The sequence below is a fragment of the Nannospalax galili genome, unplaced genomic scaffold (genome assembly GCF_000622305.1).
Source record: "Nannospalax galili isolate Female #2095 unplaced genomic scaffold, S.galili_v1.0 scaffold38, whole genome shotgun sequence".
NCBI lineage: Eukaryota > Metazoa > Chordata > Mammalia > Rodentia > Spalacidae > Nannospalax > Nannospalax galili.
This window is the reverse complement of record NW_008342636.1, coordinates 593,166-616,356: the sequence shown is the minus strand read 5'-3', so window position 1 is coordinate 616,356 and position 23,191 is coordinate 593,166.

Sequence of the window (23,191 nt, the reverse complement as noted above, 5' to 3'; positions counted from 1 at the left end):
CAGTTATCTCAGTAAGCTCAGTAAATTCATTTGTTCCCCAGTAAAACTTTAATTAAACTTTGGCTTGACACTAGAACCTTAAAAGGGAATAAGCATTGCTTAGTATCCCCAGCAAAAGAATTCTCACAACAGATGGAAAATTTATTTGTTAATGCTATTATGTCTCATTATTATTTTTAAAAAAGAAAATGAGAATATAAAAGATGTTAGAAAGATATGGGAATGGAGATATTATCCAAAATAGACAGAAAAAATGAGAAAGCCTAAGCAAGTGATGAAGGTCTGTGTAGATTTGTTATAAAGGATGAGAAAAAATTAATATACAGATAATCTTAAAATTTCTAAGATCATAGTTTAGTCAACTAGGAACAAACTATATATCTAGTCAAGGTTTATCTGAGAATATTTGGTTTTTTACCCAAGCTTTATCTACATAGCACATGGTAATTAAAAGTACCAAACAACCTTATTGGATGTTTAACAGCCATATTTTGAGGTCTATACTAATCTGGTCAGAGGGACTTAAAGGACAGTTTTTGACCCTTGGCCTCTGAGGTTGGCTAAGTTCCAGGGAACTTTGGAACATCTCTCAAAATGTCTGGTAACTGGGATGAGTCACCTGTCCTCTTATTCAGGGAGGCCATGGAGACCCCATGAGATGGACTTGAACCAGCATCCAGTCTACAAAGAGGAGGGTCAACTCAGAGGAAACATCTCCTCTATGCTTCCAAGTGAAGTCAGACATGGTCACGTAGGACCTTTGACTTATCTTCACATAGGCAGAAGCAGTAAAAGAAAGGAGCCAGGGGCTCCTCCCAAGCCCATGTGACCCCTGAGGAACAGAGCCTTCAAAGGACCTTAAGAGTAAAAATAAATTGGTTTATCAGGGCCAACTGCATGGCCTTAAACACCCAAAAGGAAAGTATAACCAAAGAGTAAAACCATCAGTATATTTCTTTAAGAGTTCAAGGGATTACACTTCCCAGACATTAGGCTTAAGTCCAAATAAAAAGTCATTTAGACAATTATTTCTCTCTTTTTTTCATTCCCCTTTGGTCTTTTTGAGACAGGGTCTCCCTGTAGCCCCAGCTGTCCTGGAACTCACTATGTAGATCAGGCTGGCCTTGAACTCACAGAGATCTGCCTGCTTCTGCCTCCCAAGTGCTGGGATTAAAGGTGTGGGCCACCACGCCCGGCTGACAATTATTTCTCATTGATGATTTTGTTCCTAATCAGAAAGTGTTGCTCAGATGTAAGACTTCCAATCTTGGTCTGCAATACTTAGTGCCCACCTGTAGCTAAGGGAGACAACCCACTATTGTTCTAAAATGATGAACAAATTTGTTTTCTCTCCCCCTATCTAGAAGCCTTTGAGAGGGAACTGACACTGATTCTAACCACTCCAACAGCTATCAAATTGCCTGAAAGCAAATCCTGAATCCATCACTCTCGAGTCTAGCCTTGTCAGACAAAAGATAAATGAGGTGGAACCCTATAGTGGGATGCTTTTGGAAGACCTTGTCAAGAAATTCCAATGGACTCTCATGAACATTTTAAATTTGTCCTGTTCTCACTTTTTTCTGGTTCCCTGTCTAAAACTTGTAATGCTAATCACTCTTGCCTTTACTTCTCCTTCACATCCCCTATTCACCAGTCAAGGATTTTCTTTTCGCCCTACAGATAAGAGTTATGCAATTTGGGAGTCTTAGGTAGACCCACTGAAGGGGTACTCCAGTTGTCTCACCCTGCATCCCCGTTCAGCATGGAAGAAGCCAAAGCGGTCTGTGTCCCAATTCCCTATTGGCAATTTGGGTAACGGCAATTTGGGTAACCTCTTCAGAGGATGGTGTGATAAGAATAGGATGTAGGAATTGGCTAGGCAGTTAGGGTAAAAAGACCCCAAAGAAAAGTGGCCAGTTTCTTGGCTAAAAGTCAAAATTTCATTGGGCCTCTTAGCAACATACTCTATTCCAAAGACCAAAAATGTCAAAAGTATTTGGAATCCTTTATCTAATCCTTAAAAGATTTTAGGGTTACCTCTTCAGAGGGGGGAATGTTAGAGTAGCAAAAAGACCCATAAAAAAATTAAAGAGTACATGAAGTTATCAGAACAAAGTGATGGGGAGATATGGGAGGAGCTGGAGGGGAGGGAGTTAGCATGGATTTGATTCAAACACCTTAATATGCATGTATGAAATTCTCAATAAATTATTATTTTTTAAAGTCATGTGTTTTCATCAGGAGTGGGATGCAGAGATGGGCTCTCTAGTCTACACAGACATACCTATCAGAATGAAGCAAATAGAATGTCTAGCCCCCTTCTGGATGGAGAATTGTCACGTGGCATCCTGTTTCCTTTGATTTATTTTGATTTAACTTTTAAGTCAGGCCTCTGAAACTGATCTTGGGCATTGTTTTGTGAAAGACTGGGAGAATTTTAGGTAGTTTTAGCTGTCAGTAATAAAAATGAAACAGAATCCATTCATACTGTTGAAATGGCTCCAGCTATTTTGTAAAGCCCTGATCCATGGAAACTGGTAATGGAGACCAGGTACAGCATAGATTTGATCTTCAAGAGGCCACGCACTGATCTTTGCTCAGGGACCCTGTACATGGTTGAATTCTAACACCATTTTCCCTCTTGCACATTGCTGAGTAATGCTTTTAATATAGCTGTTCCTTTTTCCAGTATTTATCACTTTTCTGGACCAGAGTAATGTTCTATGTAATTCATTAGCTTTACATTGAGTAGTCATGTAAAGAATATCCACACATTTCCTCCTTGTCCAGAGGTCTTGTGATTGTAAAAGATACCCATGTCTAAAATTTCTGTATGACTCTGAAGAGTGAGGACCCAAGATAGGCATGATCTTTGTATTACTGTAATTGATTTATTGCTTGGTTTACCACCCATTCAGAAAATCAAGTCAGTATCACTCTATTGTACTCTATTTCTGTGCTTCAGAGTAGAAGAAATACTATAACCAGGTTCCTTGTGGTCTTATTGTGTACGTACACTTCCTAAGAATAAAACACAAGAATGACTGAGAAGCTTCAGTTCACTCATTCATTTTGTGGCAGGCATGGTGTTAGTCTCTATGTTTATTGCTATGATTCCTTTGGAACTTTCAGTCTAGAAGATGAAACTGAGGAAATGAAGAATTAGATTCTTATCTCACTTTGATTTTCTTCTCCGTAACCCCGTAACCAATAATTCAGAGGAAGCAGGAAGAGGAGGAGAAGATGGAGGTGGAGCAGGAGGAGAAGGAGGAGAAGATGGAGGTAGAGGTGGAGGAGGAGGAGAAGATGGAGGAGGAGGAGGAGGAGGAGGAGGAGGAGAAGGGGGAGGAGGAGGAAAAGGAGGAGGAGGATGAAGCGGGGGAGTCCTGTATGTCTTTATTCTTTTAGAGTAACAAAACATAAGTACTTCATGGATTTAAAAATTCTTAAATATTGGGGCTGGAAGGATGACTCAGTAGTTAGGAGCACTGGCTGTTCTTGTAGAAGACAATTCCCAGCACTGACATGATGGCTAACAATTGCCTGTTCCTTCAGTTCCAGGAGATCTGATACCCTTTTCTGACCTCATAAAAATAAATACATTTAAAAAAAGTTTCTTAAATACTGAAGTTAAGATGGTTATAGTTAATAATGTTCGCCATTAACAGTGTTTTGATTTATTTTTACATGTATTTGTTGCATTAACTAAACACCCCCAAATTTATTCATAAACTCAAGAATTCAATTGCTATGTTCTAGAAATTATTACAAGGTCTATATATGTATGATATATGAAAACTATCTTCTTACATAAGATATATGTAATAATTGATGTTAAAATGAATGGGTGGCAATGTGTTTTAGTTCTGTTAGTTCAGCAATAGCCTAGTAACACAGACTAGGCAATTTATAAACAACAGAAAGCTATTTTCTTTTAGCTCTGAGACTAGGAAGTTTAAGATCAAGGTGCTTGAAGGTTTGGTGGTGGTAAGATACTAGGCTTTCTGTTTCCAAAATGGTGCCTTCTTGCTGTGTGCTCTGGAGGGGAAGGCAGCTGCATTCTCACAAGATGGAGGGCAGGCTGCCAGAAGAGACCTCACGCTAGTTCTCTCCAGCCATTCTGTAATGCCCTAATTCATTCATGATTCAGCCACTGTGATGGAATCTCCCAGCAGGCCCTTCCTCTTAAATACTAGCACAAAGGGGATTTCGTTTCAACAAGAATTTTAGAAGAGACACATCTAAGCTCTAACATAATGTTAACATTTGCTTATCTAGTCATAAGTAAGTGTTGAATGATTAGCTGCTGAGGCAGCTATGGGGAAGAATTAAACAGAAGAGCAACAAACGCCTTTACTCTGACCAGAGTGAGCCTCATTATGAGGAAATCTCAAAGAGCAAGGAAATCCCATTCATAACAGTGGGACTGGGGTGATGGAATCCCAGACTGGATTCTTGACCCAAGGAGTAATCAATGTACAGTGAGATGAAATGAACAGTGCACCAAATAAGAAAGGATGTGTGAAATGTTTGAAGAAGAAATTCAACGTGTGACTTGCTTCAATTCTCCAGGTAATAGGTGGAAGATATTCCAATTGATTTCCACAAACCACGATAGACCACAAAATAGGAAAAATCGTTAAGTCAGCAAGGTTAAACAGGGCCCCTGTGCCTGCCTTACCTTTAGCCAGTGACTTTACCTTTAGAATTCAAAAAGGAACATTTGTGTATCTCTTAGATTATTTATAACTGAAGACAATTACAAAATTCTATGAAAAGAGTTTCTGTTGGAAAAAGATGAAATCACGGCTGTCACACAGGCACAAAAATGAGCATCATTGAGGGAAGCAAGCAGATATAACTGGCTCAAGAGAAAAACTGAAGAACAAATAGGTTTATTTACAAATATGAGTTTGGAAATGTGTGTAGTTATGGAAGGCAGAATACTTAGGGAGTGGAGAATTAAGGAGTTCGGGGGCCAGGAATGGAGGGTCATGAGGAGCCAGGAGATTAAAGGAGATTTATGGAGCTGCTGGCAGATGAAACATGTCTTATTTCCTCCAGGGGAGGGTACACAGGCCCCTGGGAAGGCAGACACTGGGCAAGAGTGCGTGGTCCCAAGGAAATTTTTATAAGAAAACGCACAAAGGTGGCTTCTTGCCAAAACTCATTATGTAACAGATTACATCACTGTCTACTTTTGGGATCCCCAGACATATTAATATCAATCATTTTGTGCTGGCTCATAGCCCCCCAGTTGTCTAGCATTCACCATCTTGGCTCATGCTGGAAATCCATATCAGCACCCTGTTGTCTAAACATAAAGAGACCTCCTTTATATGAACTTGATACCCTTCAAAGAGAAGTCAGTTGTCTACCTATGGACAAAACCTGCAGGGTACAGGTTCAATTTGTTTAGTTATGTGTTTTTGTATTTGTTGTAAACTAATTTAAAATTAGAGTTAAAAATATTCTGTGGAATTATAATCAGATAACCCTGTGGGAGAATCATTTAGTGGCTAGAGAGCATTTTTTTTTTCCACTGATGCCTTTCTGTAATTGTAAACATGAAATCAGACAGTTTAGGGGGAAAGCTGGGGGTCAAACTATGTTTAATGACTATTAGGTAAGATTTTAAATAACCTTTGTAGATTAAGGAATGTCAAAAGAATATTAAATATAAAAGATAAGTTTACAGTTTTTTGTTTGTCTGATTTTTGAGATAAAATCTCATTTTGTAGCCCAGGCTAGTTGGAAATTGGTATGTAGCCCAAGATGGATTCAGATGATTGATCCTCCTACTGCCACTATGTAAGTACTGGGACCATAAATGTGTACCACCAGGGCTGATTAGAAATGATTAGTGTCCACTGTTGTCTGATGATGATGCTGACCTCACAGAATCCTTTCACTCAAACACTTCATGTAGGTACATTTCTTAAGAACTCTCTGTTACCATTGTTAATCATTTGTGATAACTTTCCAGTCATCTTGGGAAATATAAACAACCTGGTTTTGTTTTTCAATTGTCCTTCCCCTAAACATACAAAAGTAATAGTCCTGAGTGACTGCAGAAGTTCAGACTTCCACTTTTAGAATCCACATTTCAGTTTTGGCCAGGGAACCATTCAAACTCCCCTTCTCCTTCCCTTTACAAAGAAGAGGCCAGGTAATGTAAGTTTGCCAGTCTGGACAGGGAGGGAGTTGAGAAGATGAAGTAGAACCTTCAGTCTCTGGTTCTAAACACCAAGTTGTTTAGATCCAGGCATAGAAGGTTCACCAAGAGTCAGCCAAATACACATTCTTTGTTTTTTACTTTTTTTAAAAAAGATTTTTTGGGCCGGGCATGGTGGCACATGCCTTTAATCCCAGCACTCGGGAGGCAGAGGCAGGCGGACTCTGTGAGTTCAAGGCCAGCCTGGTCTACATAGTAAGTTCCAGGACAGCTGGGGCTACAGGGAGACCCTGTCTCAAAAAGACCAAAAAAAAAGATTTATTTTATTTTTAATATCTCTCTCTCTCTCTCTCTCTCTCTCTGTTGTATCTCTGTGTCTGTGTGTTTGGATGTAAGTCTACATGAGATTTCAGGTGCCCATGGAGCCCAGAGGCATTGGATCCCCTGGAGCTGGAGTTCTCTGATGTGGTTGTTGGGAGCCAAACTCAGGACCTCCAAAAGAACAGTATATGCTCTTAGCCACTGACCCATCTCTTCAGCCTTACAAATGCACTTTTAATTTAATATTATTTTGTCAGTCTTTGAAATATTAGGTTTTCATAAATTGAAACATGCTAAAAATGCTATTTTATAGAATGCTCTTTTATAAAATCAATTAACATAACTTACTTAGAAGACATTTAGCATGAAGAAGTACAACTGCATTTATAACCACAAAGAATTGTGATTCTGCTTTTATTTAAGACACTTGAAAGGATGATTCCCATTCACTTCCTCAAAAACAAGTAGTTTTAGATCAGCTTATTTAATTGCTGAGCATATTTCTTTAACTTCAGCAGTAGTCTAGTTTTCAGGGATACTGTGATGGACATACAGCCTTAACACTTAACATTTTTGTTTGAAGTCTTCTGAGACCTATTAAAAATATTTTATTTTTTTTCTATGTGTATGAGTGTATTGCCTGCATGTGTGTAAGTGCACCTGTGTCATGCAATGCCTGTGGAGGCTAGAAGAGCCGAGTCAGTTCCCCTGGAACTTGAGTTACAGACTGTTGTTAGCTGCCAGTGAGTGCTGGGAACTGAATCTGGGTCCTCTGTAAGGGCAGCCAGTGCTCTTAAGCACTGAGAAATCTCTCCAGCCCTTCTTCTAAGAGATACAGATCTCAGAAAAATATTTGTCTAAACTGTACTAGTAACAGACGTACACTATTTGCTCTTAAGTCATATGAAGTTGAGACAATTTGTACATTTGACTCAGGGTCACTAACCGACTATGAGGCTGCCAAGACCAGATTCTGACTGATCCCCCTGAACAGACATTAGTTTGCAGTTTATGTAAGTAGATGATAAACAGAGAAGTAAAACCCTAATGGTTTCCCAGTATATATGGCTAAAATCATAATTTGCTGTTGTTCCATGTAATATTAACTATTAAAAAATAGTTCACTTCTCATAGTTTTAGTGGGAAAATGGGAAGACCAAAAAAGAAGGAAAAAGCATAAAACTTTGATAAAAATAATTATGTAGCTCACAGAGGAGACATCTGCAAAATGTAGGGTCCTGATTATATGAACTGGACCCAAACCCAGCGTTTTCTTACTTTATGATGTCATGCAATTCCTCAACTCAAGTCTGAGGAATTTGCAGTTACCCATCATTTGTAAAGTAGTCACATAATTTCCCTCAAGCTATCCAGAGGAGCTATAGAAAATAAAACAATGATTTTATGTCACTGCTTTGCTAATGCCTTGGGAACTATTCAGCCCACCCACATTCTATCAAGATGCCATTGTGGGAAGAATAAACTCCTTGTAACACAAAGCAATACAATTTCAAGAATGTGGTACGCCTGTAATCTTTGCAAAAATAGCTCTTCAAGTAACTCGCAGCCATCTCCTGACTCATTGACTTCATCTAATTCTGCACTAGATCATTTGAGCATAAAAATAAAGAAGTTATTTTGTAAATTGAAATTCAGGGCCTTGTTTACTTAAGAACCCTCTCCTCTATATGCTCAATTTCATGAACCAAATGTCCCGTTCCATGCCCGTGTCAGAACCCCTAGATAACAGTATGTGGCAGAATGAATTATTCCTCGCCTTCTTCCTAAAAATTAATGCGTATGATAACTGGGCCTCATTCCCAGAGACTCTGACTAAAGAAAACTCAGACAAAACCCAGTACTGTGCATGTTTAATGTTCCCAGCTGGTGCTAATACTAGTCTAACTATTAGTTACTTTTTGGTTGCTGTGATAAAACAGCATGACCAAGGTAAATTAGAGTAAGAAGAGTTTATTTGGCTTACAGTTCCAGAAGGATAGGAGTCCAACATGGTGAGGAAGCATGGAGCCAATGGCAGCCGGAACAGAAAGCTGAGTGCTCACATCTTCAAGTAGGAACAGGAAGCAGAAAGAGAAGCTGGAAATGGGATGTGGTCTGAACTCTTGAAGCCGGCCCCAACTGATATGCTTCCTCCAGCAAGGCTGTGCCTCCTAAACCTCTGTACACACTACCACCAACTGGAGCCAAATATTCGGATTTTGAGCCTATGAAGGACACCTCATTCAAACCACCACATCTGAAGACCACACTGTAGATCAGTTGCTATAATTGTCCAATTCCTTATCTGAGAGACAGTAATAGTAGCTCCTGTTGAGTGAGGCTGTCACTTTTCATGCACCCTTCCATGAGCTGGGGTCCTAGACTCAATATAAAGGAGAAAGCAGGTTGAGCTGCAGCATCTATTGCTCTCTGCTTCCTGACTGTTGATGCAATCTGATTGCTTGCCTTACTTTCCTATTACCTTGCCTTCTCCAATCGATGGACTATGTCTCTTCAAACTATAAGCCAATTTAAATAATTTTTTTCTTAAGTTGCTTCTTGTCGGGTACTTTATCAGTAACAAGGAAAGTAGCTAATACAGAATATTACAGAAGTGGGGTCATGGCTGTGATAAACTACATTGATTCTTCATTAGGACAAAACAGTCCTTTATAAGAACTTACAATAAGTTCATAAGAATCAGGACTGAGAAGAGCATGGAGGATTCTCATGGTATGTCAAGGCACAGCAGACAGTATTAATTACTGTACAGTTACTTCTCCTTCATCCCTTGACTCTTAATTCCTCCAGATGCTAAGATATCTACCTAAGTGTGGCCGGATGTTTTAGAGGGAACTGACCAGCTCAGCTTGCATAAAGGTCCTATTCCGACCATATCTCATTACCATGAGGGAAGTCAGTGTGAGGACAGGGTGAGGATGAAGGGACAGAAAGACAAAGGAAATTTAGGTCTTCAGTTATGCAGTTAAACCACTGAATTAACTGTCCCTTGAATTACCTTCATGATTCTTACTATACATGGATATCCTATGATACATTTTCTTTATTCTGTAAACCATTTTCAATTCTGTTTTCATCTACTTTCTGTTAAAGGTGTCTTAACTGGCATGCCGATTTAAAAAGCATATTCCCCTTGATATTAATTAAAATGATTGCAGTGGTTCTCTGCAGCATTAATGGACAATGTAACTGAGTGAAATATTCAGCTTCTCATGGCCTCAGTCCCCTCATTTGTGTAATGAGATTGTTAGGCAAGATCATCTTGAAAGTCATCCTAAGTTTTGAATGCTGGGAATAATTTGATTGCATGCCATATGAAACATATTGATGCTTCATCCCTTCAAGAATAGGATCACACATGTGTAACCTGAAAGCTACATAAGATAACACATATGTAACATGAAGTCCACATATGTGCTTAGATGGTACTTTTCTTGTTGTTGTTTATTGAGACAGGGACTCTGTAATTTCAGCTGACCTGAAACTCACTATGTTAAATCAGGCTGCCTTCTGAGTATTAAAGGCATGTACCCCATACCCAGCCCTACTTTAAGGATACTTTAGTATCCATTAAGTATATGCTCTGATTTATGTAGACTGAATTGTTAGCACTGTGGAGTCTTTGACAGTTACAGATCTTTAAATAATGTTGTGACAAACTATAACAAATGTCTCTAATTTTTATAATGTTTTTTAGGAAAAGGCAACAGAAATAATACTTGGAAAATTTTCCCAAGGTAGCTATACATGGGTGCCTTCTATACATGGGTATAGACATGACTGTGTTTAAAATGAAGAGTTAGAAGTTCAGATGATAAACAGAAATGAGAGTGTGTTTTTTTTCTCTAGAAGTGTATATACCTGTGCACCTGTGCATCCTTCACCTTTATGTGGCTACAGAAAGTCAGCACCAAAGGGAAGCGACACATTAATTCCATGTGTGCTCACTCAAAGCCAGGCTGTCATGATAGAGATACATTTCATATACTGTATAACTGAGACCTGCAAATATGTAGCAGATATCCTGTCCTTAAATTGGATGTTTGTCTCTATCCTCTAAAGACAAAAACACATGAATAAAACAACAAAATAAATAAGATCAATCAAGGCAAAACATACCTTGCTTCAAAATGAAGAGTGAAAATAGGACTAAGGCTCTAGCTCACTGAGTCCTTGCCTAGCATGGACTGTGTTCAGTCTCCAGTACCACATACAACAGACAAAATTTTTAAAAAATTGTTAGTTCTTTTTGAGTAAATATTAATCAATTCAATTCATCATCACTTTCTCCCTCTCTTCTTTTTAGTTGCCACAGGCTTATGTTTCCCTGCAGAGAAGTCATTTGGTCTTAATCATTGGCATCTGACGCCAATAGTTTTCCACTTGTAAACATAATAAATTCTCCTTTTTTTACTGAAATATCACAGTATATAGCACAAAAAATGAGCATTTAAAATTCTTAGATGTGAGCTAAATTAAAAGTAAAAATGCCAATAGAAAAATTAAACAAGGGGCTGGAGAGGTGGCTCAGTGGTTAAGAGCACTCCTTGTTCTTGCAGAAGATCCAGGTTTGAATCCCAGCACCCACACAGCACTAACAACCGTCTGTAACTCCAGCTCCAGGGGATCCGACAGCCTCTTCTGTCCTCTGCGGGCATTGCATGGCACAAGTGCACTTACCTACGTGCAGGCAATACACGCACAGACATAAAATAAAAGTAATAAATAAAATATTTAAATAAAGAAAAATTAAACAAATACCTATAAAGCAATTATGTTAAAAGCTTCATTTCAGCCAGGCCTGGTGGTGCATGCCTTTAATGCTAACACTCAGGAGGGAGAGGCAGGCAGATCTCTGCTGTGAGTTCGAGGTCAGCCACATCTACATAGCAAGTCCCAGACCGGCTGGGGTTAAGAGAGACCCTCTCTCAACAAATCAAAACAAAGAAAAGAAAATTATTATTAAAAATGTTATTTAAAAGATTTTTCAAATCTTTAGAAAAGCTTATTTATTTCTATTCCTTGAGAGCCTCACTCATGCTTATAATGAATTTTTGTTACCTTCAGCTCAGCCTCTGTTCCTCTCTCACCCACCCTCCCTCTCCAGATGAAACTCTCTTTCCCAACAAGTCCCCCTCCTACTTTTGTGAGTGACTCACTGAGATTAATTAGTGTTTCTTGCCTGAGGATGGGTGGGAGGTTATTTACTGGTGTGTGGGCAACTTAGTAGCAGCTGCACCACTAAAGAAAATGAAACTGTCTCCCCCAAAAAACTATTAACTGCCAACAGCTCCTTAGCTAAGGGTAGGGTCATGTGAGCCCCTCCTCCATCCATGATGAAATATTCCCAGGCTGGTCTTGTGCAGGTTTTATGTAGGCAGGCACGGGTATGGTGAGTTCATGAGTGCAATGTCATCCAGAAGACTATCACTGCCACTTGTTTTTGACACTTTGATCAGTTTCAAGGCCCTCATTAACTTCCACCTGATGCAAATATTCCTTTGCTCTTAAGTCATTTATCTGTGTTGGCACTTAGCTGATCTGTCCATAGCTACCACCCTGTGTAGTCTTCTGTCCATGAAATTACTTTGGAGTCTTCCTTATCCAAAAGTTTTCTTTGGTTTTTACATCCACAAATGTCTTAGCCAATTCCTTGTTCCTATTGGAGACAGAGGGAAATATTGGACACTTTCATGGGCTTTGTGAACAACTCAGGGTGAGCAGTTATCACAGGCCATCACTCTGCTGCTTTCTAATGTCAGATACCTCTAACTTCATGCCTGTATTTGTACTTATGTAATACCTGTGCTGTATTACTTCAGTGGAGTGTGTGACTGGGAATATTTGCAAGCAAGAGTCCCGTTATTCCTACTGTAGCAAGACTATAGCATGAGGTTGGAATGAGTCTGTTTTGAAGCAGCACCTTTGCCTTGACTGAGTCTCCCTGGAGAAGAAAGGCTGGATCAGTACAGTAGTGAGCACAGCTAAGCCTCACTGGGCTCCTCCTCACCTGTCCTGGAGCTCAATCTGGAGGAGAAGGCAGGGAATTCCAGGGCCCCCAGCCTGGATCTCTAGTCTCACCCTTTCAATCTTCCCTTCACATTTGACTGAATGTTTACATCCTTTCAAATCAGAATATTGTTCTTAGCTCAGCTCACAGTCCTTCAGTCATTTGGCCTGAACTGTGCTGGGAATCTCTTAGGAGTCTAATCTTAATGTGCAAAGTTGTTAATTTAAACAAAAAAAAATCTTAAGTTTGATTTTTGATATTCAATGTTATTGCTTCTGCTATGAGTGTAAGGAACACAAAACCAGAAGAGAAAAATTGTCTAAAAGAAATATTGTCAATTCTTCCAGAATTTCATCTTATTATATCTGATGATCATTTTCCCTTTGCTATTGTGTGTGTGGCCATGCTTATTTTCGTCTCCCTCCCTTCCCTCTTTTTCTCCCTCCCTCCCCCTACTTTTTCCTTCTTCCTTCTTTCTTTCTTTCCTTCTTTCTCTCTTCCTTTTATCTTTTTTGTGCATATCAACACAACAGACTTGACCCTTCCAGCTCTGCCTCTCTTTGACTTCATTTACTATAACTCTGCCCCTGTAGGGTCTAATGTGGCCATGATTACTATTTTCTCTCTCTCTCTCTCTCTCTCTCTCTCTCTCTCTCTCTCTCTCTCTCTCTCTCTCTCTCCCCCTTATTGTCATCATTTATTTCAGTATTTTAATACATTTCTCTTTGATTACTGTAAAAAACCAATGACTTTCCTCTACATTTTTTAGAACTAGAGTTTACCCTGCATAGAACTCATTCATTCATTCAAGAAACATCTACTTTCCAACAGGTATCATGTGCTGGCCTAGATGCTAGTGATCTGACATTGAAAATGGAATAAGGGACCTAACTTAGGGAACATCTCGTCTTTTAGAAAGACAGAGTTTTGACAGCTGAAGTTCAGGGAGCCTCATGTGAACAGAGTAGGGTTGTTTAATCTGGTCAGGGATGGCAGGAAACACTTCCTAAAGATGCTGATTTCTAAGCATAATCACTAAAAGATGAAGAGGATTTAGGCAGAAAGAATACTGTTGGCAGGATAATTGCAAAAAGGACCAGAAATGATGGGGAATGGATAAGGAAAATTCTATTTGGCTTGAACTGAGAACTTCCCTGTTTTGGGGTGGGGTAAGCAGAGTAAGTGTGTAGAGAGCCGAGGAAGGCCGCCAGCAGCCATCTGACAATCTGGATGTCATCTGAAGGCACTGAACAGTGATGGGGCCCTGTGGGTAGAAGTGGCAACTCAAGAGACCCCGGGACAACAGAACTGTTCTTTGTGCTGATAGCTGGACTTCAGTTGTGCACTTGTGCTATCAGTTTACAAGATATTATCATTAGGGGAAACTAAGTATCACCGGGGAGCAGGTATTTAGACTGCAGCGTTGTCCGCAACACAGATTAGGTGTGTGTTAGGCAGCCTCTGGGAGGGCATTTGCTTCTTTTCATCTGCTGCTGAAACAGCTGGCCCTCTATCCTGTCCTTGGAGTCAACTAACTACAAATGGAAAAAAATTATGTCAGTATTGAACATGTACAGACTTTCCTTTGACTTGTCATTTTCTCCTAAATTTTATAGCAACTATTGACCTAGCAATTACTCATAATAGGAGTTACAAGTAAGTAGTCTTGAGGGCAGCTTAAAGTATATAGAAAGTATTTACAAGGGCATATGTAAATACTGTGCTGTTTTTATACTTGGGACTTGAGTAGCTGTGGATTAGGGTAGTAAGGTGGGGACCCTAGAATCAGATCACTGCTGTTATCTACAGACCATATACACAGATGACTGTACTTATCCCTGTGTGGTCTCTTTCCACAATGAATGGGGCTTTTTTGTGTGACTAGTTGAATATGACAGAAATGACTGTGAGACTCAAGGCTGGGTCATCAGGGCATTGTGACTTTTGCTTTTCTTCCTGAATCATTTTCTTTTAGGGGTGCCTGTGGGATGGCATAAGGAACCTCGTGAAGAAACTCACCTGTGCAGGATCTTGATCATCTTGCTAATAGCCAGCACCAAGGTGCCAGATGTGAAGGCAAGCCCCCTTGTAAGGAAGTGATCCTTTCAGCCCGGTCAAAGTTCTAAAATAATTGCAATTCCAAAGGATACCTGACATCTTATGAGAGACTGTGATTCAGAATCAGCCAAACTGAAACATAGAAATCAATAGTTTCTAAATAATAAGATTTTGGAGATTTGTCATGGACAAGCTGTGTAGCCATGAGCAGGATTCACATGGACAAGAAGATAACACGATCTACTTTCTAGAATTATTAAGTGAGGAACACATACCAACAGGTAACAAATGATATATGGTTGTTAAATATTGATTATCAGTATTATTTTTTGTGTGCACCTGTCTACACTGTATTCAGCTCTTTCTAGAGCTCTAACTCCCAAATCTGGTGTAGGAACCCAGTTCTACCCAGCCCTTTGATAATATGCTATGACCCCAGCAGCTCATTCCTTGGAATTCATTTTTTGTACTAGATACGAATCACAATTACTTTTCTGAAGAAAATATGAGCTATCCCTAAAGATATTACAGTATAATACTCTGTTGTTGTGTTTTGTTTTGTTTTTCCTAAGAGCAATTTATGCACAATGACCTCTAGTTCTTTGTTTTACTCTATGGGTTTTGTTTCTCTTCTGTTTACTAAATGTTTGTTTTCTCAAACAAAAGAACATCCAGTTTTTTTGTGCTCACCCCTGATATGTGCACCCTAAGTTTCAAGGGTTTGATGTGGAAAGGGAAGATGAGAGCCCTTCACCACTGGAGAGTGTTAGGAGAGGTGGTTATTTTCCATTGCTTCATTTTCAGAGGTAGATGCTGAGCAGCTGCGTGGTTGACAGAGAGTGTAAAGGTCTTAGCTGCAACCTCTCATCTTAGAGATGAAACTTCAGTATCTCCCCTCGCTGGTAGCTATCGGCTATCACAGCTAGAGCGGATGTTCCTTTTGCCCTCCTACCTTGTGCCTCACGCTTGCTCGTGCTTTCATTACCCAGCTGTGACTGCATGCGAGGGGTTTCTACTTGTGACTCACTTCCGTTAGTTCTGTGCTCCTTGAACATTTTTGTTTGTCTGGAAAGACAGAAAGTGCTGACAGCTCGCTCTCTCTTTTCTCCACACAGGAGTAACTCATATGAGGCTTTCCTGTTCTACATCAAGTATATTTTGAAGACTTTGTTGCTCATGTGTTTCTAGACCAATATGCAGTGGTGGTGGAAAATTTCCTGGACATGGCATACTGTGTCACTTGGGGAATTTTCCTTCCATTTTGAACACTAAAGGGAAAGGTGATTTGTCTGAATGACCCAGAGAGATCCACGTTTCGTCTGCCAACTCTAGGGCAGACTCTGAAGGTGGCTGATAGATCCTCCATCGGGTGCTTCCACTTGCTATGTAAAGACATCAATGTAGTTATCAAGCTCTAAATGGGATGGCTATAGAGGGACTGTAAGGAAATGCCTCCTGTACAAACTAGCAGGAACTTCTGTTTCCCAGGGTCTCAGTCTGCATTTGGCTCAAAAGATTCCACCCCGCCCCCGCAGGAAAAAAGGTGGGCTTTTGATGTGTTTGCCAAGATGGGAGAGAAGAAACATTTAGATTGTCCTTCAATGGTCAGATCTGCCTTGATAATCTAGATTTGCCTGGACACAGGAAAGCAGCAAATGTAAGAGGCAATAAAACAAATTGGCAACAGAAGTCCATGCCTTGCCTCCCCTTTGTGGCATTATTATTTAAAGTTCAAATGTCTTTGATACGATTAAACTAATCCTTTTAGGATACTGCCACATTTGAAGAATGACAAAAGCAAGCAGAACGAGCTGAGAGAAATACACAAGTGGATCAGGGAGGTGACAGCTGTACACTGAGATCAGGAGAGTAACGTGTCAGTTTCCAGTCCATCAAGTGTAATCCAGATGGAGACAAGCTTCTGTTTGCCTCCCAAAGATGCTATGGTTTTGCTCTGTCTGGTGCATTTTGGGTCACATCTGTTGACTGTATTCTCATCTTCATGAGATCTGCATTGACTGATGGTTTCAACCCATGATTACCTAAGTCTGTGTCTCTTACTGCTCCCCCAGGAAGTGTCCAGGAGAACATATTATCTCTGAATGTGGGTGTCTTGATCCTGTTAATCAGTAGATGGTGCCCACATTCAGGCAGCCTGTATGTTTCAGGCCAAGACATTGGATCTATTTCTAATATCCTGTAAGACTTACTGGCTCAGTAACAAAAGTTTTGATAAAATAAGACCTTAAGCGTACTTTGTCAATATCAAACTGTTTTGAAAAGCCGCTCACAATAAAGAGCATTCTTTTTTTCCTCTTTGACTTTGGCCTGTTCTATACGTTAGTTGATCTCATGATGAAATGATTAAAAAAACATTGTTTCGGCCCTTCAAATTTGGCTAGTGTCTACATAAGGATTTAAGTTTCATCATGCCTGCCTATGTTCCAGCCTAGGAAGGTCTTTTGCATTTCATTCATTGCTAATGTTTCATGTCTGTGTATTGACTGTAACCCTTGATTTCTTTTGTAGACATATGTAACTGAAGGCATGCAACATTTTGCAAATGTTGGCTCATGGTTTTATTTCATAAGGTCTTATTTGGTCTGTTGACCAAGTTTTGATTACTTCCATATTGCTCTTAATTGCCTTAATATCCCCAGAAGACTTTCTTATTTTGTGCATCCCTTTATCTTTGCTTCTTTTATCTCTTGCTAGGAGAGTACAAAATTGCTGACATATTCAATGGATTTAAGTCCTGAGTGTTGCAGAAGAGTTTTAAAATCTGTTTTAATTTTCTGTACTCAGTTGAGGGCCATTACACATTCTGTACAGTTAATCTGTTTTTAATCATATCTGTAAATGCTAAAGTTATACATGAGAGAGATGGTACATAAAGTGAAACTAGACTTTAGCATTTATAAAATTAAATTCTTACTTTGTTCTACCTACAAGTTTTATTCTTCTCTATTTGTATAGGCTTGAGTTACAATAGAATTTATATGCAAAGAGTTTGTGAAACTCCACTGAGAAAGCTTAAGCTTACCCTGTTTAACATGTGCATTAATTATTACTCATCCCTTGGTGCCACAGGAAGGACTGATGAGCATAAAGTTACTGTTCATATTTCATAACATAACAGCTAGAATATATTCAGCTGCATAAAAGTAATAATTTCATTAACAGTGGTATTGGCCCTAGACAGAGGCTTGCTGAGAGTTCCAGAAAATCCAGGCGCCTTCCATCCTTTAAGTTCTTTCCTTGGGTTATCTGCATTCTGTCCCTTATAGTCACACCCCCAAAGGCAGCACCTCACACTGTCTCCTGCTCCTTATCTTTCTTATAAGGCCCAGCAGTCTTCCCCTTGGGTCTTACCTAGGAGAGAATTAAGCCATAGGGTCACCCTTAGGCCAGATATTTTCCCTAAGGCAAGAACTCCTCATAACTGGCTTAAGCTAACCACAATTATCCTGTTTCTCCTTTTACAAGACTTTAACAAGAGGCTTTGTCAGCAAACAGCAAGAAGACTGGATGGGAAAATGAGGGACTTGGAGAGAGAACCACTAGCTACAAACTATTCAACGTCAAGTCATATTCAGTGCTTTTTAACATTGTCTTTTGACTCATGAAGTCAGCTAAAATGTTCCCAAGCATTGCCTGTTTATACATTCTCCCTTGCATTCAAAAATAGCGTTATTTTATTATAATATTTTCCTCAAGTATAATGGACAATATAAAATACAGTATTGTATGCATGTAAAAGGGGAAACAGCCATGTGTAGAAATAGAGGAAAATTTTTAAAAGAGCAAAGAGGGAAAGGACAGACTCAGTTGTTAAGGATTTCATTTGCAAAACCTTTTCTGTAGAACAAATGCACTGCCTCATGTTTTGGCCCAACGATGGCAAATTATTTCCTCAGAATCACTCTCTAGAGCTTAGTGGGTGAAGGGTTGCCATCAGTAGCACATAATTCTGCTGCAGCATCTAGCCAGTTAGGTAAATGAATAAATGTGGTTGTGGAAAGTTTGTATCTTCCAGTCATTTATCTTCTGATTCTTCTCCCTGGCCCTTATTTCTGAGTTAGAATGAAAGTGGACAGGTAGAGTGTACGATAGCAACACTAATTCCTAAGCAGCTTCTAGTTGACAATGAACTCTTAGCTGCCAACTCAAAACTGGCAAAAAAGTATGACCCAAGGGTACTCTTTCTGACTTTACAATTTAAAGGAAGTAGAACTATTTTTCTCAGGATTCTCTGGGGTACAAGTGATAGGAATTCATTCTAGATTCACTGAAGCAAAACATAGGCTTTAGGAGTAAGTACTGAAATGACACAGACTCCAGGGGAGAGTGTATCAACCAAATCTCATGGTAACCAAAGCCATGGGCCAGGGTCTGGGGTTCTTGAAGCCTTCGTGTTCCATGTCTACTTAACACTTCCTTAGCCCAGTGATCCCTGTGTGGCATATGATCTCTGTATCATATTTTTGCAGCAATGTGCAAACATCCTGCTTTCCAGTAAAATTTTGAAATATCTCAAGAAAAGGCTCATATTTTTCTGACTGGGGGCAGAAACTATCACCTGCCCATGGGAAGAGGAAGAAAAAGTACCAATGCAGTAGGATAAGAGGTCATAGGACTTACCGAAGCTAGGATTATGGTTTTTAGCCATGATTAGGAACAATGATGTTCTTTGACTTATTTATGGTGGGGCTATATCCTGATAAATCCATCATGAATGGAAAACATCTCAAATTGGAAATGCATTTAATACACTAGCCTCCCGAATGTCATGGATTAACAACCCAGCACACTGTGTTACCATCATGACTAGTTGAATGATGGGCGCTGACACTCGATGCTGCCATCCTGCCTCACCAGAGTAATCTACTACAAATCACTAGCCCTGGGAAAAGGCCAAATTCAAACATCAAACAATGGCTTCTGTAGAATGCCTGCTGCTCTTGTATACCATTATGACATCATACAAATATAAGTCAAACCATTGTACACTGGGAACTGTCTGTACTAGGATAAATTAGACCCTCGCCGCCACCAACTCTCATTGGAAACCATGGATGAGAAGCAATATTTCTAGAAGAAAAGGGTTTTTCTCAGTGGGAAATGTCCGTTACAACACAGACTTCACTGTCTGAGTTCCCGATTTAGTAGTGTGGCAGACCCCTGATAAGACAGGCTAGTGGCTAATACCTGCCTGTGGCTTGGCATGGGCTGGCATGGTGACTCTCTGGGGTATGCAGTCCCAAAAGTCTCTGGCCTTACATAAGCATGCTAAGATCCTAAAACTACTCCCTAGAGTGCCATGGGCCCCTTTCCAACTGCATGTCCCTAGCTCATTCTCACCAAACTCACTGTGGTCCATGCATGTTTATCTACTCTATTACTAAAGCACTCTAGGGAACCGTACAAAAGACAAGCTCCTGCTTCTCAATGAGAGTTTCATAGAGAAACAGGAAATAATGAAGCAAACCAGAGAACAGATAATCTAATAACCACTTATGATAAATACCATGAAGGAAATAAACAGTACACTATGAACGAGAATGTTTATGAAAGATGTGTGTGGATTGATTTGCCTCTCATTGTCTTTACAGAATTCTTCACAGTTCTCCTTGAATGCTTTTGGTGCTAGGCTCTCTCTCTGATCCACCTCTCTCTAGATTTGCTTTCTTCTTTTCATGTCTATGACAGAGAAACCTTCGGGCCAAGTAATTAAAGCAGCTTCCATTCTCTCAATCTCTCTCCTTACTCTGCCAGCTTCTCCTTATTTATCTCCTACTTGACTATTATTTCTCTTGCTATATGTGAAAATGAAATGATTGATCTTATGCAAACCTCCTCCCACGTGACCTGTGTTTAAGAGAAGGCACAGACCCCTGTTGGAAGACAGCTGGTTTTGGAGAAGGATAATTTTGGGAGAAATCTTCCTTCCAATTTTCATGTTGCCAAAGCAACAACTTAATTCAACATTTCTAAATAGACATGAAATGTATTAGTGTAAGGCAGTCCTGATTTTTGCATTTGTATACATATTCCATTCTTTGTATCACACAGACATGCTTATAAACAAACATAGTCATCCGAATCCCTCAATGAATAACAGAAGGCAAGTAATGGTCCCAAAGAAACATCGGTGTCATCTGGATTCGAGCATTTTCTCTGATCCCTACCCTCCCAGGCACATGAATGCTAGGCTGTGCATGCTCCACATGTAACTGAAGTCCAGGATGTGCACCAAGCTCTTCATGTCTCAACTGCCATGTTTTCGCTCAGGGTGAATTGATCTTGCCTCATTTCCAAGCTGGCCTGCTATCTGCAGTGATGGAAATCGGTGACCACAATCTTGGTGGGGCTTCCCAGAATCCAAGCTGTACTGATCTAAGTTATGAAGCTGAAAGAAGTTTGTGGCTTGGCAAGGTGACATTTTATTTTAAATATGCTAGCAGTGTTTATAAGGCACATTTAATACTTTTTACAACTTTTTAAAAATCGATGAAAATTACTTGTTAATAAAATGTCTTCCAGGAAAATTGTTTTGAAAGTTGTGTCCAACATAAAAGCAAATAATTAGATTCTTAGACTAATACACACCAATGGCTCAGAGCGTGAACCTCTGCTAACAGTTCCCTTCTCTGCCTTGTTTTTTTCAGGCTATTATGTAATATGGTTTTCTTTTATAGTCTCCTCCTGTTTCCTGTGTTTGTGTGTGTGTGTGTGTGTGTGTGTGTGTGTGTGTCTGTGTCTGTGTCTGTGTCTGTGTCTGTGTGTGAAGCTCAATTTTAATTAATGAGGCTGCTTTATTGGACTACAGTTTCCAGAAATCCCTACACTCTGTTTCTTGGGTCTGTCTTAGGGATTTCGGAATCATATATTAAAGGGTGAAAATGGAGAGAATTTCCAGCATGTTCACGATGTGAACTGAAATGGGTGAAGTAAGATGCAGCAATACTTAATGGTTGGGCAGAAAGACAGAACGCAAGAAAGGACCAGAGACAAAGCAAACAGTGGCAGGAAGCGGTTGCAGGTGGATACTCAAGCGATAAGCATCTGGCCAGTTTGCTAAAAGAAGAGCAGAAACATGGAGGATTGAAGAAAAGGCGAAGAAAAGAAAGGTAGAGGATTGAAGAAAAGCCTGGAGCAACACTAGCTGGGACTAGAAACAAGGCTCTCTCCATCATCCTGCGGAGAATCAGAATGTTCAGCTGAGGAGTTCTGCTTCGAACAGCCACGTTAAGAACAGCTTCTACTTCTCAGACCGTCGTGTGTTAGATTGGTTTGCCGGCTGCCTGTGGGTAAATCTGAACCAGTGCTGTCCCCAGGCCACCATCATAATAGTTCATTAAGTCTTTTAAGTGGCTAAACCACTAAGAGGTGACTTTGTACATTTGCTTTTCTAAAGGAGTTTAGAAACCTTTAGCAATGCTCTTTTGCCAAAACCCTATTCCTTGTGAAAAATGTCACATTTTCCCATCTGAATACAGTGCTTACAAAAGCACACTCATTTCTTGCTTCTTGAGGTGATAAACAATAGTTGTTGAACTGCAAATCTCTCTGAATTACAGAAGTTCTCTGTTAACCCAGGGGAAATTTTAACAGATTTTTAAGCTCTCTCTTAACTCTATTTTGCTTCCGCTGGTAAATAGATAAGTAGAATTAGCCTTACAATCAGAACAAACACTTCGTGTGATCTTTGGGAAGTATCAGATGCTAACCACACTGAACCTTCACTGATTATAGAAGGTGCCAGACACTCATCTACCAAAAGCTTTTGTCTATACTACAAACTTTGCCTTGAAAGTTTCTCCAGTGAGCAAATCCCTGTGTTCCCCCTGTTGTCTGAAAGGCAAGCACCTCCTGTTTAGACGCCCCGATGGGATGGTCATTCCTGACAATAACCTCTCTTTTGTCATTCAGGACTAAGTGTTCCTGCTCCTCTGCAAGTCTGTTGATGGCGTCTCCACTACAAAGTCAGCACACCCATCTGCACTTAGGGAGAGTATGCCTTTATCAGCTCTACTTTAACTCCGCAGAACTGGTGTGGGCTTTATTATTATCTATACCGCTCATCCTTAGATCACCAAGGGCAGGTAAGGGGGGGCTCTCCTCATATTTATTTAGTGAAAAATCAATGATCTGCTTTTTCCTAGACCTATATTCCCTCAGGATACCATTTCACCTTTACAGCTTTATGTTTCGATGGTTTTAACAGTAAGGAGGCTGTCTTTGGAATATAGAATTCCAAACTTTACGATGAATCTGAAATTATTGCTAGTTCCAAATTTTTCAGGCGCTTTCTGTAAGCACCAAATCCATGTTGACTATTTTTTAAGTGTTGCCTCCAAGTTTTATTGCGTTAGCAGTTGAAGCATATAAATATGTACTAACATGGCTTCAACTTTCACAACTGACGGCATCATTTCTTTTGTGTGTCCATCGAAGTGTTCACTGCAAGAGCAATTCTGGTAGACGTTTGAGATAAAGACGGTGAGTTTGAAACTACAAAATGAGTTACTTATTATTTTTATTTTATGTGTACAAGTATATTGCCTGCATGTAGGTAGGTACACTCATGTTGTCCAATGACCTTG